At 42.1% G+C, this 13,605-nt stretch overlaps 1 protein-coding gene across 9 annotated transcripts in view; it reads left to right on the forward strand.

Moving 5' to 3' along the window:
• IL1R1 (interleukin 1 receptor type 1) overlaps window positions 1-13,605 on the forward strand; it is a 128,348-nt gene that overhangs the window by 38,416 nt on the left and 76,327 nt on the right. For 3 of the 9 annotated variants that reach the window (XM_081795304.1, XM_081795305.1, XM_060609522.3), the window contains exons 1-2: window positions 11,365-11,702; window positions 11,848-11,945. The gene's annotated coding sequence lies outside the window, so the exon portion shown is untranslated. Of the gene's footprint in view, window positions 1-11,354; window positions 11,703-11,847; window positions 11,946-13,605 lie in introns of those variants that run through there. The other 6 variants (XM_081795299.1, XM_060609479.3, XM_081795300.1 and 3 more) reach the window with 5 other exon arrangements.

Here is a 13,605-nt window from a genome sequence, read left to right on the forward strand (position 1 = left end):
GGCAGCTCCATTTAGGCTGCTACCTTTCTGCCATCCTACAATCTTGGAACTCTTTCTTTCCAGCTTCACATATGGGAGAAAGAGGATGATGGAGAACTCACACTTGCTCCTATTTTCTTTCTTTTTTTAATTGAAGTATTTAGCTGACATACAATGTTATATTAGTTTCAGGTGTACAACATAGTGATTCAATAATTCTTTACATTAAACTGTGCTCACCACTTCAGTGTAGTTTCACGTTTGCTCATAACTGTCTTGGCTCATTAAGTGAAACAGGTCAATTCCGCTTGCAGCAATTTATCCAGAACTATTTACTTAGTTCTGGCCATACTGCAAGGGAGCCTGTGAAATTTAGGGATTACATATGTATTTAATGGACATTAATTTTCTCAATATGACCCTCTTTCTGAGCTCTTTATTGTGTTCCTGGTCTGTTTGCATATTCTCAGACCAAAACTTTAATTGCTATGGCTTTATAATAAGTTTTGATGTCTGCTTGTAGAAGTCCTTGAATTTTCTGTCTTCTTTTCCTAATTTCTTAAGGAAAGCACTGAACTCATTAATTTTTAGCCTCTTTTCCAATATACACACTTAAGGGTAAAAATGTCCCCTCCATAGCCATATGCTTTTAGCTTTGAAACATAGGTTTTAAAAAGTATTATTTAATTTTAAGTGTTTGCTAATTTCTGTTATTATCATAAGTTAAGCAGACATGTATGTTTACATTTCCAAATATATATGTGTCTTAGTTTTTCTTTGTAACTTAATTGCACTGTAGTAAAAAAATAGGATCTGTATGTATATCAATGGCTTGAAATTTGTTCTAAACTTATGGCTTAATTGTATGCTCAATTTTAATTAATAGTATAGTACATATGTATTTTTAAAAAATATCTGCCTGGGGTGCCTGGGTGGCTCAGGTGGTTGAGCATCTGACTTTGGCTCAGGTAATGATTTCATGGTCCGTGAGTTCGAGCCCTGTGTTGGGCTCTGTGCTGACAGCTCAGAGCCTGGAGCCTGCTTCCGATTCTGTGTCTCCCTCTCTCTCTGCCCCTCCCCTGCTCACACTCTGTCTCTGTCTCAAAAATAAGGACACACTAAAAAAAAAAAAAAATCTTAAAAAATATTTGCCTGAATATTTTGTATATTTTTTGTTTCTTACTATGTTTCTTGATTCCTTTTCAAAATTTTAAAATGTATACATATTTGCTTTATATCCTATGTTTGATCATTTAATATTTCAAGAGGTGTTTGTAGAGGCCACTTTTAGGCAACAGGCTTGAGGAATGGAAACCCGAGCAAGGTGTAAGGGCCCTACTGAGCTGAATGCAAATAGGCTCATTGAGCAACTTACCATGAAATAGCCATAGGCTCTCACTGACCAGTTACAACCAGGCACAGTTCGTAGGATTACCAAAACAGGGAAAATTCCATAAGTCCCCATACTCCCTCAGTCTGCCCTACAAAGCAGCCCCTCCCCACCGCCTCACGGAAGACAGTCTCTCCTTTGCTGTCCTGCCAGAGGCTCCCTTGCCTTGCATTCAATAAACGTCTACCTCTTTTGCCCTGCCTTGGGTGAATTCTTTCCCTGCCTAGGTTACCAGCCTCCACCTGGTTGGAGTGCCCCACATTTGTGACCTCCCCCCCACCCCACATCTGATCGGGACACTTAATAGTTTTTTGTTTTTTGTTTTTTTTCTAACCGGGCTGGTTCTCTTGGATTTTTATGTGAATATTTAGTAGTTTATATCCGTGTGTGCGTGTGTGTGTGTGTGTGTGTGTGTGTTTTATTTTTCATCGTGAAGTCATGTTTGCTTAAAATCTATCTGCGAAAAAAGCTTGAGGCTCATTTTGAGAGTACATTCCTCCAGGGAGTATTTACATTCCCTTGGCCAGGGGCCTTAGGTGTACTTTAAGTTGGCTTATGGCTTTTCTGAACATACAGACTTGTGTAAAATCAAGTTCCAAACCCATTGAAAGGGGTGCCAGGAGCCACATATTATCATGGGAGACTTCTTTATCAGTCCTCAACTGGAGATAAGGCTGAGATAACCATTTTTCTATGCTATTTGCCTCTGGTGATTTATTTTTTTTTTTATAGTTTGTATTTCTGAAAGCTTTTTTTTTGTAATGTTTATTTTTGAAGGGGGAGGGGGAGGGATAGAGAGAGGGGGACAGAGGGTCTGAAATAGGCTCTGTGCTGACAGCAGGGTGCCCGATGGAAGCTTGAACTCAGGAATGGTGAGATCATGACCTCAGCCAAGGTGGGACACTTAACCAACTGAGCCACCCAGGAACCTCCTTCTGAGAGCTTTTAACGGTTTCTAAGTTCTACTTTTTAATTTTTTAAAAATGTTTTTATTTTAGTTTTGAGACAGAGAGACAGAGCATGAGTGGGGGAAGGGCAGAGAGAGGGAGGCAGAATTTGAAGCAGGTTCCAGGCTCTGAGCTGTCAGCACAGACCGGGACATGGGCTGGAACCCACTGAGTCCTGAGATCATGACTTGAGTTGAAGTTGGACTCTTAACCGACTGAGCCACCCAGGAGCCCCTCTAAGTTCTACTTTTATGTGTGAAGTGTTTTTACTCTCACTCTTTATCCTGTGTGGTTTAAATGTTTATCCTCAGTTTATTATCAGAGGGTTTCTTGAGTCCATCCGATGGAAATCCCTAGTCATTGATTTTTCATATAAACCAATAACTACATAAATAATTATATATATATGCACATATATACATGTATATGCAATTTATATTATATATTATATATAATTTTATATACGTGTACCATTTCAACCTTGTGTCATAAAATGTTAATGATGACTGAACAAATAGTCTAATATTTTCCCCACCCTTCTAGAAGAAAGGTTTTTAAGATAAAATCAAGCTTACTGGCTATTTAAAGAACCAAATGTAAAGAAAAAATGAAAGTAAAGGGATTCTAGTAACTGGATGGATGGGGGAATGGGACAAGGTTAGCTAAAGGGGAGTTGGTAGTCGTGTCTAGGGAAGAGAGTTGGAAGGGCAAGTCTGGGTGTGGGGTCAAGTTGTGGGGGAACTGGCAGGAGGGGCTTGGTGAGCCAAGCTGATCTTATGTGGATCCCGCCAACCTCCTGCTAATGCCGTCCAAACATCTCTCACACCCGCAGGATACAACTTTGGGCTCACATCCTACTGGCAGGGTTCCTGAGAGCAGTCCTTTCCGAGCTGTATTCTCAGGCTGGCGCAGCACTCGACATAGTTTGCAACGGTTGAGTGTTGAGCGACCACAAGGGGAAGTGCCCAGAGACTGGTATTCGTCCTGAACTAGAACAGCAGCCTGGGCTCGAGGTACTATTTTAAGCTCTCCTCCCAGAAGGTAAGGGTTGAGGCAAGGATGTAGGTGAAGAGACTCATTTGGCAGCTGTGATCCTTGGGGAGTCTTGGTAGCTAGAAGTTAGGAGGAAGAAGAGGATCAGAGTACAGAAGAAGTGCTTAGAGAAGGAGACTGTTCATTGAGTCAAGTGCCCCCAAAGGAAAATTTTGTTTTAATTGTATTTATGTGGTACGCTACTTTTTTAAAAAGAAAAAAAATGTATATGCTGGGCACCATTCTAAGTGCTTTATATATATGATCTCCCTTAAAATTCTCCATAACACAATGAAGTACATATAAATGTTGTTGCCATTTTATAGATGAAAAACCAAGGCACAGAGAGGTTACGAAACTTGCTCAGGGTTACAGAGCTGGTAACAGGTAGAGCTGAGCTGTTCTGTAGAGACTGGCCACAGAACAATGAGCTCAAGTCCTAAGGACAGGCCTGAGAAGTAAATGAATCATGGCATCTGAATTTGGCTGAACCTCTCTCTTAGGCATCATTTTACCCCATACATTCACAGCGGTTATCATGAGAATATCTTGTTAAGAATTATCCCTTTAGACAAAAAGCACTCAGATTTCTTAGAGAGGAAGTTTGAGAGGAAGTAGAAATAACCCCTCTAAAGGAAGAATTACTTACAATAACTTTAGGGAACATGATTAATTAGGATTCCTCCACCTTGAGGGAATTGGAGATGAAGTAATGAAATTGAACTGAGTTTTTAAGGAGAACTGCTTATTACAAAGAACAGGGTTTGAAATTGAGTCAAGAACTGAGTATAGTTTCACAGTATTTTGTTAACCAATAGGTACATTTGGATACTTCTGTTTTTGTGATTTCTATGACTGAAACCACATAATTAATGTGTCTTTCCTCATAAAATCTTCATCTATGAAGAGATAGGAATAATAAACATGGAAAGCGATATTTTCCAGCCACACACACACACACCCCTCCCAAGGTACTTCATAATGGCTCTTGATGTTAAGCAAATCAAGCTGACACATGATCTGTTGATTTCCTTGTACTGAATGTGATCGTGTTTGTGATCCTTTTGAGCATCAGCTACAGAAGGGGCAGGAGCACATGTGTTCAATTTGTAATGACTGAGCCTTTGATGTCATATCTTATAGATTTTTAAGGTTTCTATTAGAAATCTTGGTGAGGTTCCTTGCTTGGTAAGATATCTACAACATACAGAAAACATATGAAGAGGAAAAGAACTCTGTATCATGGACAATCCTGTCCTTTTCAAATGACATGTGAATGACATGAAGATGTCCATCCATCCAGACTTTTAAAATGTAGTGTGTAAAAAAAATCTGTTTAATTTCTAAATGTAAAACAAAAGCCATAAAGGGAACAAAGACTTCAAATAAGGGGAAATGTGTCAGAATAGGAGGTGATATGCATTATGTGATAATTTAGTATTAAAAATGATAATTATGAAAGCCATGTCATAGCACAAAAAACTGCTTGTAATGAAATGTTAAATCAAAAGAGATTACAAAGAGGGGTGCCTGGCTGGTTCAGTCAGTAGAACATGTGACTCTTGTTCTCAAGGTCGTGAGTTCAAGCCTACGTTGGGTGTGGAGGTTACTTAAAAAAAAAAAAAGGAGAGAGATTACAAACATATATGGGCATAGAAAAAAAGGAATAGATGGAAGTATTCCAAATGCTGACAATAATTAGGAAATAGATGGCAAGATCATGAAGGACTTTTTAAACTTTATTTTCCCTATCTTCTCTATTGTGGTTATATTTTTTTAAATAAGAAAACCATTTAAAAAGTCTGTACTACTCAAAACCTTTGAACCTTCCCACAGATTTAGTAATAGTATTAACTTTTGTCAAAGAACAACTGAAGACAAAATAGTTTCATCTAAAGTTTAATGGCACAGTCAATCGGACACATTTATTGGGCTGGGACTCACTTAGAACTTGAAATATAATGGGTACAAACAATATATCATCTTACCTTATTAAAGACACTGAATTCCTTATTCACTGGAAGAACTGAAAACCACATCCAAAGTTTACAGAAATGTACAGCTAGTCACTGAGATAGAGAAAACGAGGAAAGGAGTTGAAGTTGGTAGATCTAAATTCTATTTGTGGATTTTCTCATACTAGCTCTGGTTTCCTGAATGATAAGAAAATGCGCCTGCCTAGCACAGTGATTCGCCATGAGGGTAAAACAAAACAAAACAAATGAACAACAACAAAAAAAAACCCCACAAACTTCATGAAAAATCAGAGGGCCAGTAAGAGATGGTGGAAGGGATTCCTGTTAGATGTTCATGTCCATCCCAAGTGGCCTTTGTTTGAATAGTTCAGGGATCTGTCAAACATATCACCTTTGGATTTGGCCCATTTCATTGCTGGAAGCTCTATTGTTACAAAGGTCTCTCTTCAATCGGCCTCTAGAACTTTCTATTCCATTGTCCTAGCTCCATCTATGGAGTAGGATACCTGGTGGCTTCCAGGTGTGCAGATATCAATCCCCTTGGTTTATGGGTCAACAGGAGAGCCTGGCTCATCTTCTCTGGCCAGGAAAGCCCTTGTTATCATTTCCTCTGAGTGCCATGATGGGAAAATGTTTAGGAAACACTGTTCTGGAGATTGATGAGAATGACCACCCTCCCTTTTACTAGAAGTCATTTTTCTACCAGGGAAGCTAAGCATGCAGTCTCTGATCACGCTTAGGATTCATCGAGGATGTCTTGGTCAATCAAGAACCCCTACATTTGTTTGGTTTTGTTTTCCACCAATGCTTCTGCTTTCTCTTTGCCCTATCCTATACTTACAAAATTAGGTTTGGGAAGAAAGAATAGGGTTTCACATTTGTCTCTGTTAAATTTTGTTTTATTCGTTGGGGTCTATGGCTCCCTCCTAATGGGGTTTTTGGGATCCTGATTTGCTTACTCAGTGAATTTGCAGTCCATTTAAACTCGGGGGCCCCCCATTGTGTAAGCATACCAGCCTTGCCCTTAGGCTTCAGGAACTTGCCCCGGGCCTACCAGCTCCATCTCTAGCCTCTAACCTGGCTTTGTGGCCCTCTCCTCTCCCTCATTCATGGCCTCTGGAAATATTACCAGGATCCATCTCTACACTCTCTGGATCTTTTTGGCAATGCTCACTTGATAATTTTTTTGGTTTCAGATTCAAGTTTTGCATTCTAACCTTGAATTTGCTCTTGTGGGGGGAAATGTATTCCTTTCAGTACTCCTCCCCACCACACTCCTCCACTCTTGACTCATCACAACTGGAGGGTCACCCATGACCATGTATATCCCCATCCTGGCTGTCAGTTTCCTGGTAGGGAGCAGGTATGGCACCTGAGGTTTTCGGGTGGAGACCACCCTTCAGATTGACGCATTCGTCATGGAGTATGGGCGTTTATGAAGATTTCCAGGTCTACTAATTGTATTGTTCATTTTGCTCACAAGAAAGAAGTTTGTAAATGCTTTCATGACTCTTGATTCATTGAGTCTGAAGTATTCTGTGTAATCTTCCCATCTATAATGCCATCAAACATTGAATGAGCTTCACCAGACTTGGCTTGTCCTTAGTCAATTCATGTTTTCTCTTAGTGATCATGGTTTCATTAAGTGCTAAAAGGCTAGCTCTGTAATAATTGTCTAAAATCTTTCCTGCTCACTAATCTTTACTTGCAAAATCCCTCCAACTCTGTGATGGATGAAAGAGCTCTCTGGAGGTATGAAGTATTAAGAGGTTTGGTAGGGAAGCTGGAAGACCCCGTGTGGCTTAGTGGTCTGGAAGGGTCATGGAGACAATCCGATTTGTTTATTTGTCATTGCCTGGGACAGGAGTGAAATCAGTAGGCAAATATCGAGCCAGATTCTCCCAGGGCTTAACCACAAAGGTTACAAGGAGGCCATTTGGCATAGTGTGTTAATTTTCCAGTTTAAAGGAACAAAGGTTAAACTAACAGAATGTGTCGCTAGAAGGTACTTCAGAGATCATGTAGACCAGTGCTCCTCAAAACTAAATGTGCACACAAGTCACCTGGGCAATTTTATTCAAATATAGATTCTGATTCAGTAGTTCTGGGGTAGGACCTGAGATTCTGTATTTCTGACATGCTCTCTGGTGATGCTCTCGGCCTATGGCCACGCTTTATATAACAAGGATTTAGACTATCCTGCATTTTTTTTTCATATGTAGAAACTGAGGTCCAGAGCGGTGAAGTGATTTCCCCAAAGCCATACTCAGGTCTCCTGGGGTTTCCGGTCAGTGTTTGTTTAATTGCAAAATTGCTGGACCTAGTAAAACAGAGGTTTACTCTTTCTTAAGGACTCATAGCATAGGGCGGGCAGCCAAGGTTTGATTCTAGGTATGTCCATGCTTGCACGCAGGCACACACACTGGCACACACACACGTGGTCATGGACACATATATTGTATGTGCTTCTTCATATTCTCCTTTCTCATCAGTTGTGATATGTAGGAAACACATGAATCACAAACACATTAAAGATATTGTTAAATGCAAGTCAATTCTGAATGTGTAAACTTTTCCATAAAAATATTCTGGGAAAATACATGAGTTGTTTCTGACCACTTATGCGTAAATACAGAATGTTCTGGGGTTCTACAAAGACCATGTTACTGATAAAACTGTGTCATAATGATGTTTTCTATAGTTTGAATAGTAAAAGCTCTGGGCTTGACTCAGTAGGTTCTGTGCTCCAGCATTTATAAAGAACCCTAGAGTTTGGAGATTTTCCATTAACTTCTGGTATTGCATTTTTGTTGCCAGCTATGACTATTTGTTTCCCCTGAACTCTGTGGAGGGACTAAGCAACTGAGAAATCCCACGCAGAAGTGTGTGTATGTGTGTGTGTGTTCACACATGTTAACTAAACACTCTAGATTCCTGACATTTTTTTCTCCTTGTTGAGAAGCAGGAAAGGGGAAGGGAGAGAAAATTCTCTGGAATGGAAAAGAGGACCAGAAAAATCCTTGAAATGAAATCTCTTTCCTCCACTAAAGGCTTAGATAAGATGATAAGCTAAACAAGGAGGGAAAAATTGAGGTCACAAACTCCTCTTTTGGGAGGCAAATACTAATGGTGGGCTAAGCCCATTTTTGCATCTGCAGCTTGCCTATCTACTGTAGGGTAAGCTTCTTGAGGCCAAGGCTGGGTCTTCCAGGCCTTTTTTTTTTTTTTCTCCTTCCAAAATGCTTAGAAGAGGGTCTTGCACCCAGTAGAAGGACAGAAGCATCTCTGGAATGAAATATTGTTCATCCTCCAGCATCAATCGCTCCTGGCTAGCAACCCTGGAAGCTGCTGGTATGTTTCAAAGAGCGTAAGAGCCAAGTCTGAGAGCTTATGAGTTGGTGTTCATCTGAAGCTGCAAGCCACTGCTGACTGTCTCCTCTCTCCTTATCGGCCTCTTCTTACCACTCGGAATCTCTCTGATGATGTTTTCCTTTTCTTTACGGGAGGAAAGAGTGGGAGGAGAAGGAAGAAACAGAGGAAACGAAAGAGGGGGAAGAAGGAGGCCAAGGAGAAGGAAGGAGAGGAGGGGAGGGGAGGAGGGGAGGAGATGAGGAACAGGGAGGAACTGGAGAAAGAAAGATGGCAAGCTGCTTGTGCAGAGGAACTGGGGTCAGACTCTTTCCCCTGAGATGCCCCTCCTTCTGGTTCCCCAGCCACCACTCATCTCTGCTCTGGGAGTCTGTATTAGTCAGTATAGTTTGAAAACCCGATTCAACTGACCTGGCAATGCCAAAAAGTAGATGTCTCTCATCAGTGAACATTCCAGAGATAATATGGGTTGGATGAGTTTCTAGCACTTTCTCTGTAGTTCTCTGGAAACCCCTCCCTTGTGTGTGGGCTTCATTCTCAAGCTTGTTTCTCTCTTTGTCTTAAGAAAGTTTCACATAGCAGCCCTAAGTGGGTGCTACCTACCATTGTCAGGTAGAAGCCCTAAGACTTGCTCTGACTGGACCAACCCTAAGTGCTTGCTATGGCCAGGAGGATGCTGTGTGGCACTTGGCTTTGCCCTGTTATACCCATCCTGCAATCTCTTTGGAAGGAATAGTAGAATGACCCTGGTTGGCTCAGACCAGTGGGGCCAACCCTAGAGTTAGGGATGGAGTTAGCCCCTCAAGGCTCATGGCTACTCCTCGTTGGAGAAAGGGTAGAAAGTTCATTCAGACCTTTCAGGGACTTCTCAGCTGTTTCAGTGGGATTATGTCTTAAGCAGTCTGTTGATTTACCAGGTGGCCTAGACCTGAACACTCACATTATAGATAGGTTAGAAATGTCAGTGAAATTATTGCAGGAGCCTTAAACCTCAAGACCATTCTGCCTATTCTTAATGTTGTTGAAATTCCTGCCCATGGTTAAAGCAAAACATTTGGTATCTCATTTAAATTTCATTAATATACCAATTAATTGTGGTTATTTGGTAATTACCTAGAATGGGAAGGCATTCTGGGATACCCTCTGGAAAGGATACCAATAGTGTGAGGAAATTGCATTGTCCCTGAGTACATATGTTCCCCCCACCCCCACCCCCAAATAGCACTGATTCCAGGTAAGACTTGAAGAACAACACCAGATGGCCTCAATCTGGGCTCCACCCTGCCTGGGGAAGGGATCTTGGGGAAGGGATTTGCTTTTTCTACACCTCAGTCTCCTCATCTGTAACACGGGTCTAAAAATGTTAAATTTCCTAGAAAAGTGCCTGAAACCTAATAAGTGGCTACTCTTGCTGTCTGTTGTTAGTCATGCAGGCAAGACACAGGTTCAGAGCAAGAAGAATCACCCCAGGATGCAGTGGCGGGGGGGGGGGGGATGCTTGAGTGAATGGTGGTAAAGATCAGAAGTCTGGGGGTGGGGCAATGGGGAGGGTTGGAAACGTGCATGTGGGTGTCATCACATTCGCAAAGATAAGAGATGGTGGTAGGGTGGTGGCTGCCCAGCATGGGCAAGCCAGGCTTTGAACAGTGTCTTCTCGAGTCAGTGGGTGGCCATCCAGATGGGCACGAGGCGTTCTTGTGAGGGCAGTGGGAATGAGGCAGAAAGATGTGTTGAGGCCAGCTGATGGCCAGAAGGAGAGGTTTGGCTATGCCGCAGACTTTACTTTTCAAGTTTATTTATTTATTTGTTTCCTTGTTTATGTATCTTGAGGGGGGAGGGGCAGAGAGAGAGGGAGAGAGAGACTCCCAAGCAGGCCCGGTGCTGGCAGCACAGAGCCCAACACAGGGCTGGAACTCATGAAACTGTGAGATCATGACTGGAGCCAAAACCGAGAGTCAGACACTCAACCAGCTGAGCCACCCAGGTGCCCCTTTGCTGCAGATACGTGAGCAGCACTGTGAAAAGCTGGACCCTATGTCATGTTGAGAACATGAATGCCGGGTGTAGAAGGGGTCAAAGGAGAGAGGGAGGAAAGAGGTAACCGGACAGACAGCACCATCTCTCCTGGATAGACGCGACCGCTTCTGGAGGAAGGCAGAGATTCTGGCTACACACAGCCCTCATCTCCCCTCACCCTCCCTGCCTGCCACTGTCCCAGCATCCAGACACCCTGTGCTGGAGGGTGATCAGTGGGCCTCCCACCTCTAGGACGCTGAGGAGAGAGGCTGGCGGTGTTCCCAGGGCATGTGGCAGAGGCACAAAGAGACGCTGGGGCTGAAAGATAAAGAGAACTGAATGAAAGGTCCTTCAGGCTCACGTTTGTGGATATTGTTCTAAGAAGGATTGGGAGGACAGCAACCAAGGGAGAGGGTAGGACACCCCAGTCCCCGTCTTGACTCGGGGGATGACGGGACCTGTGGTAGGCTGGACATGCGGGCAAGGCTTGTCTAGGTCTAACGCAAAGTCACATGAGGACAGAGACACAGGCTTGTGAAGTGTTCGAGGTGAATGTGAAATAAAGTGTGTGGGTATTTCGTAAGGGTTTGGCACGTTTTCGGAATGATTCTGGCAGTCTGCCCAGCTCTGAGTTTCCTGTTCGTAGCTCCCCAAATGTGTCACTGCCGAGGATTAAAGCCCCTGTAGGCTCTGACACACACATCACTCAGAGTATTTCTCCTTTCTTTTAGCCTCAGTACCACTGGGTCGGCCGACAAGATGTGAGGTACCCTCTGGTGCTGCACGAACCAGATCCAAAGCTCTTCGGAGAGAGAAAAGAGGAAATAGCAAGTCTATTCAGGGCTGACATCAAAATGCACTTTTGTTTTTAATAACCAACTGCGACTCAGCTGACTTATTTGGGGGAAGAAGCTCTGTGGGCTTACCCTTGGAGTCACCACCTCCTGTGAGGCCAGCCATCCCCAAATGTCCCTACGATGAAGAAAGGACATGGTAAGATGATTAATTGCACTTCTGGTTTTTGTTCCCGTATTTTTTCCTCTTTTTCTTTTTGCTTACTTACACATTGAGAAAGTATTTAGGAGGAACAAATGGAATTTGATAAAACTGATAATGTTATGCTGTTTGTTGAAAACAGGATTTTTAAGGATTTCTTGGAGTTATATGGCTCTGTTGTAGCCATATTTGACCTAGAGATGTGTCTGTGAGTCATATGAAGAGGTCACCTATGATAAGGTATGTTTTACTGTCTGGAAGATTAACGATGAGTGATATGGGAAATATATGCTACTTATAAACCGTAAATAGTTGCATGAATTTGGGTAAATTGTGAGGTTTAAGGGACGGGTATTATAAATGAGAAGCTTTAAAAAACATTGTTGTTGATGTTAGAATTAAGACTTATTTCATCACTTTCCATTAAGTTTTGTCAGTTTTAGAGGGGCACAACCTGGGCCAATGTTTGACTGAAGGCCTTGCATTACTATTAACAGACATCCATCGGTTGCATTTAATGTTATAATGTATTGTATTAGCAACACTTGCAGGAGCTTCCTCCAGTAAGGGCTCAAAATGTAATCTTAAAAGCGCAACCATTTTTTTCAGAGGCCTTACGAATGTTACACCCACAGCTGTAAGGAAGACCTTACACTCTCAGAGATTAGAAACATCCCCCGGTATTTCTTCATTGGACGTCCTTGACTTCCATAATACTAGCAGTAGCATTATTGTGGGAAAGAATAAGAAAATGGGATAGAATCTGGAAGATTAAAGAGAAATGAGAACACCAGGAGGAGAGCAAAATGAGGTTTACTGTTCAATTCAATTCAATTCAATTCAATTCAATTCACGACTCTTTGCTCTTAAGCAAACTGCTAGTAGGTACTGTGGTGAGGAAGGATGTTTTCAGAAGGTGCAGCTGATGACCAGCTGGTTTGTGAATCAGGCGACCCACTCACGGGTGGCTGGAGACCACCAAATGTGCTGGAGGCCAAGGAAGGATCTGTGCTTGCTGGAAACGTGTGAATCTGCTGGGGACAGGAAGGAGATAATGCTTCCTAGAAAGAGCAGGGAGTGCTTCTTGAGGTGATTTAAACCTTCCTGATCCTGGTGATGAACTTCAAGAGATACTTAGGGCCTTTCTCAAGGCCACATGCAGGGGTTAGTCTTCTATCCCTCAACCCCTTCTGGGCACATGCCTGTTTGCTTACTTAGGAGAAAACCTTGCCAGGCATGGTTGAGGAATGGCTGAGATTCACTTCTAAAATGTGCCCTTGCAAAATTGGCAAATCGACACGCATCGCCCATGCTCACTGTCAGATACAGAATAAAGGACATAGATCAAGAAAAAAGATAAAAGATAAAAACCTGTCACTGTGTGAATAATGCTGTTAACATTTTGGTGCGTATGTTTTTTCCCCGATTGCATTTGCATTTAAAAGAAAAACATCCTTGTACTGTGCCTGCTGGTTTATTACCTGATTTTCCCTTTTGGGAATATATTGTGATCATCTCGCCATGCTAATGAATTTCTTTCTACAAAAGTTGTTTGATCACATTATATACAGAATTTAGAAATCATGTTGGTAGATATTTGATTGTTTTCTTTTTTATTATTAACCTTACAAGACTGATGTACTCACTAACCTTTCTATCTCTTCCTGATTGTTTCCTTGGACTGTCTTCCCCAGAGGGAACACCATGGGGTCAAAGGGCATGAGCATTTTTGAAGCTCTTGGTCCCTGCTACGAAATTAATCTAGGAAGGTGCTATTCATGTATATGCCCTCCAGTTCTGTACAGATACCATTTCCCCCACACTTTCACTAACACTGGGGTTTGCCTTTTTTTTTTTTTTAAATGCGCTTGCTAATCTAATAACTGGCAAAGGCTATTTT

The sequence above is a fragment of the Panthera onca genome, chromosome A3 (assembly GCF_046562875.1).
Source record: "Panthera onca isolate mPanOnc1 chromosome A3, mPanOnc1 haplotype 2, whole genome shotgun sequence".
Lineage (NCBI taxonomy): Eukaryota > Metazoa > Chordata > Mammalia > Carnivora > Felidae > Panthera > Panthera onca.